The sequence below is a fragment of the Sinocyclocheilus rhinocerous genome, unplaced genomic scaffold (assembly GCF_001515625.1).
Source record: "Sinocyclocheilus rhinocerous isolate Xijiao unplaced genomic scaffold, SAMN03320098_v1.1 scaffold1115, whole genome shotgun sequence".
NCBI classification, from domain to species: domain Eukaryota; kingdom Metazoa; phylum Chordata; class Actinopteri; order Cypriniformes; family Cyprinidae; genus Sinocyclocheilus; species Sinocyclocheilus rhinocerous.
In genome coordinates, this window is record NW_015658514.1 from 463,382 (window position 1) to 468,779 (window position 5,398).

Consider the following 5,398-nt stretch of genomic DNA (forward strand, 5'->3'; position numbering starts at 1 on the left):
TACGCGGGGGACGCGGGGGACGTGTCCCCCCCACTTTTAATATCACGTAAATTCGTCCCCCGCACTTTTTCGGGCAAGTGTGTTCGCATAGAGGTTTTCAAGAGCCGGTGTGAATAAATATAGATTTAAATTCAAAGAGACAGGATAGTCTGTGCATGACCTGATGTTTTATTCGGACCCAGAATAAGGCGAGATGAACATCATGGAGCGCTAAACATTCCGTGCAGTGTGTGTTTCATTCATACTCGAAGCCGGAGGGCGCTCTCGAGCAGAAAATCGTTTGAGGAAATTCCTAATATGGACAAAAGCGTCCAGCAATCGCTGTATGAAAACAAGTTGTTTTCACAGAAAACAGAAACGTTTGGAAACATGAAGACATTAACATACGTTTGCGACAATATATGGTTTATTTGTGTTTGTCAAGTCATCTCCAGGTAATAAATAAAGTATATGAACAATGCAGTGCTAACTGACATAGCATTTATTACAGTATAAAAACTATTCTGCCTTGTCCCCCTCACTTCTGAAATGATGGCTACGCCCCTGATATAATGGTGCTAAGGCTAATAATGTACTTGTAACAAAAAATCAATAGCATGTCTTCCTACTTCTCACTGGGAAAAAATACTTTGACAAACAAAAACATTTCACAAGGAGCTATGGAACACCTTTTGATTCACGAGGTGACTAGTAGAGCCAGTTGTAATCTGTTTAGTCAGAAGGCAAACACAAACTGTTGTTTAGCTTATTAGCATTGCTAGCAGCGCTACATGAGCATGGCAGCCAGGGGAAGTTAACTGAGCAACATAAAATCAGTAATACATCCCTTCAATTTCACGCTCAGACCATGACAAGCTGCTCTGGAACGAGAGGTGCCAAACCTCATGCCTCATGGCAGCAATCCGTGACAAGAAATGTGTCTGTGCGATTGTGTGTGTGTATCAAGAAGGGAGTGAGTGACAGAGAGGGAATTTTCCTTGACAGATCTCTCCAGTCACGGGGATTAGATGGAACAAATTTCCTGAGCTCCAGTTTCCCACCATCCTCTCTCTGACACTGCTCATTTTCTCTTCATCTCCTCAAAATAACTCCTTCAAAGAGAGAGAAGGAACGTCAGAGATAGCGAGCAATAAAGCGATAGAATAAATAGATGTATGTTCTCAGGCTTAATCTACAGATCACCAAATTTCTCACCTCACACAATCTCCATCCCTCCGCTCCCTCTTTCTTTCTCACCTCGTCAGTTTGTCACTTCAAGCAGGGTGACTGTGTGTCTTATTGAGTGTTTGTGTCTTGTCGTATGGTTTCTGTGAAATTTCCCTGGTCTGTCAGGACTCAGGAGGAATGTTCTTTTTGTGATTGATTTATTTTTGGTCATTTATGGCTATTTATACATCTTTAACTAAAGGAATTGCGAACAAGCTATGCATGTTGCAGGCTGCAGAATAAAAAAAAAAAATACTTTCAATGTAGAGAATATATCAATTTTAACCATTTAATAAAGCAAAGTTTTTATTTTTGATGTGCCAGAGTACAATAATTACACATTAATATTTTACACATTATTCATACACCTTTAGAACTAAATGAAGCAAATATATGTACAGTATATACTGTATATATATATATATATATATATATATATATATGCTATTGTTAGGGCTGTCAATAGAATTAATCTAATGCTTTATGAATAGAAAGTGAAAAAGAGAAATAAAACAGCAACATCATAAAGTTCAGTAAACAAGGTAAAATATTTATTGCTTAAAGGAATAATTCACACCAAAAAATAACCATTTTGTCATCATTTACTAACCATCAGGTTGTTCCAAACCTGGATGAGTTTCTTTCTAGTGCTGAAGATATTTTGAAGAAACAGTTTCTGGTCTCCATTGACTTCCATAGTATTTTTTCCACAAACATTCTTCAAAATATCTTCTTTTATGCTCTACAGAAGAAAGAAACTCATACAGGTCTGAAACAAGTTAGTAGAAAGTAAGTAAATTATGACCGAACTTTCATTTTTGGGTGAACTATCCCTTTAATTACTGTTAAACATATTCATATTTAAGTTCAGAACTTTGTTAAATATTTTTTTTCCTCAAATTTTCCACAGGCACCCAAACAGCACCCCTGTGGGCCCTGCATCACACTTGAGTTACACTGCTAAACAAGTAATGAAAAGACCTTGGTTTCTCGTAGTTTTCATACTGTAGTATGGTACTGTTTCTGTTTCCAAAATTACATGGATTATTTGCATTATGTTTAATGTAATTTGAATTGTTCACACAAATGTGTATCTTCACATCTCACAATCAGAACTACTGATGTTACAGATCAGAGCAAAGACACACCTCCCACTAGGCCAGGAAATCACATTGATGTGTTCATGGGGAGTACTAAAAAAAAAGTGCCCTCCAAAAAATCGAATCAACAGCTTCCTAGTCAAATGGAAATGAATAGAGAAGGAGACTTAGGGGACTCACGGTTGTTATGAGCATTTGTTTGAGTCTTGATCTGGTGCTCTTACTGATAAACAGCCATCTGCCACAAAGTGAGAGACAGAGGGAGAGCGAGCGAGCGCAAAAGATCAGAGAGAGAGGGAGGTAGCTTATCCAGTCCCCAGGGGGACTTCTCAAACCCATTCTCACCTCCTGAGGAGCAGATGGGGGAGGAAGAGGGACAGTATTGGATGAACTGGAACACACTAATGTCTAGGAGGAGCTGCTGAAGACACTGCAGAGGATAATTGAGAACCACGAATGATATTCTGTGATATTTGCTTTATTTAAGGAGAAGCTAATGAAAAAGAGAATGTGCTCTCTGTATGGAAAAATGTGTGGTGTGTGTGTGTGTGAGTGTTCTTTAATTGTCTGGAGGTGAGAGTAAATAGGTCATGAAATTTTGTGTGCGCTTATTTCATCGTCTGAGCTATTTTTGTGGGTAATTTGATCATTACTCATCTGCAAATCAAAGCATTAAATCAAAACTACATTATCCTGTTTCTCAATTTCTTTCCACGCTGATTAATAGGAAGAATAATTATTCTATCATTATAAAATGAAATGTGTACAATAACAATTCAGCCTAGTAGATGATTCCAGAGACTAAAGAGTTCCTTTCACTGGCACACTCTTTAGTTCACCCAAAAATAAAAATCCTGTCATCGTTTACTCATCATGTCATTCCAAACCTGTATGACTTTTTTTCTTCTGTGGAACATAACTGATGATATTTTGAGAAATGTCTTCATACAGTGAAAGTCAATGGTAACCAAAACTGTTTTTCTTCAAAATGTCTTCTTTTATGTTCCACAGATGAAAGAAAGTCATACAGGACTGCAATGACATGAAGGCAAGCTAATGATGACAGGATTTCATTTTTGTGTGAACTATCCTTTTTACAACATCACTACACAGGGATCAAGAATGTTTAGTGTCACAATATCATTCAAACATGGAGTATCTTTGGTCTTTGATTAAAATTTCACAGTTGCTGTTCTCATAATATTGGGGTTAGGTTAGGTCAGCTGTTTAGCAGCTGTGAGTGATCTGAGTTTAGACAAGGAAATCCCTCTTTACTATCAGAATTATATCTCTTTTTAAAGATGATATCATCATATCGGTATATGCAAGATATATCACTTTGAAGAGAGAATTCATCTCTCATCTCTCCTGTACGTGTGCTGTTGCTAAGAGACCAGCAGTCTGCCACATACCACCTCATGCATCCCCCGCGTCCGTTTGTTTCACACCCTCTGCCAGGAGAGAGGGAACTGTACCTTCTTTTCGCACCACACACGGAATCTCATCTTACAGTCAAATCATGCCGCTCATTTCTCACGTATAAACATTCTCTTACATGCATGAATTCTAAAACGGTGATGTCATTTTCCGAATTTCAAAACAATAAAAAGCATTACTGCACTCAAACAATAAGAAAAAAAAACCCTGAACTTTCAAAGAAAAATATGTTTATAATATAATATATGAATTATATTATATATATTTGTTATCTTCTTTCCATGTTTACTCATAAAGTGTTTCTGCTCAAGACACTGTGATACACCTTATTCAGCAGTCCGTGACGGTGACCCTTAAGTGACCTTGATGTATTTTAAAAATGTAATTTTCTTCCATTTTTTTCATAACTAAGCCAATTTACACAGCGTAAAACACAGGTCTCTTCTGTTTTGTGTTATTTTGATGAAACACCATCCAAACACAACCTAAACACAAAACCCTGTGTCAGATGGTGTGTGTGAATTTTAACGAAACATGTCTCAAAATACTATGGTGGATTTAAGTGGTTTTCTTTTTTTTTTTTTTTGCAAAAAGATATTTTTCACAAGCTTTGTAAGTAGTGACCTGATCACTCATTATTTTGAATATGAGAACTTGTATTGGAGCATATTTTTGTTGACTACATGAAAATGGCAAACCAATCCACAGGGTGTCATCAAAAGGACAGGCATCAGTGTCAGTAAGGTTTTTTTTTTATAAACACAAGAAAATGGAGGTAATAATGGTTAATAAATGTCAAATGCTCTCTGGTGGAAAGAGCAAATCCAGATAGCTCACTCACTTTCAAATTTCACATCACACCACAATTGTTCAATTTACTGTCTTGTCTGAATATATAGAAATAATTTAAGTTGGTGATTTACGAAATAAAATAATGCTTTAGAAATGCTTGCCTAGTGAAATCTATTACTACAAAACCTCCATATATATTAAAAGAAACAATAGCTTGAGTAGTTTGTGGTATGAACATGTACCTTCTATGATGCTCTTCCAGGTGACACAGATACAGTTGTCTGTTGGTTAGCTCATGATAGAAACCAAAAGCGGCTCATGATGTATAGAGCTGTGGGACTCAAAGCTGATGTCTTCTCTTTTAGTGGTGCAGGGCTTGAAGATATGGATACAGGATATGGAAGCAAAATATCCCAGATCCCGCTGGATGATCTCTAGTTGAGGCTGTGAGGGCAGCATAGATCAGTTATATTGTGGTCATATTAAAGTGATGACTAAAGAATATAAATCACAGCTAGAATACAATACACAGTAAACAATTTTGTAAAGAACATTAATGTTTTAAAGAATGCAATACTGTACTAGGCCCACATGAAATCCGTGCCCACAAATTTATCTGCACCCAGATCTGTTTATTTGACAGGAATGCACCATTTTAATTCACTTTGCTCTGTTTTTTCATCATGTAGCAAAATAAAGTTTGCCTATCTACTGTATAGACAGCCAGGTTTGATTAAAAGCCCATATTACCAGCAATGAATTACCCCTTAATATATTTTAGCTAGCAAATTTGATTATACTTTCAGCTATCACCAAGAGTGTAGTGCTCTCAACACATATATATATATATATATATATATATA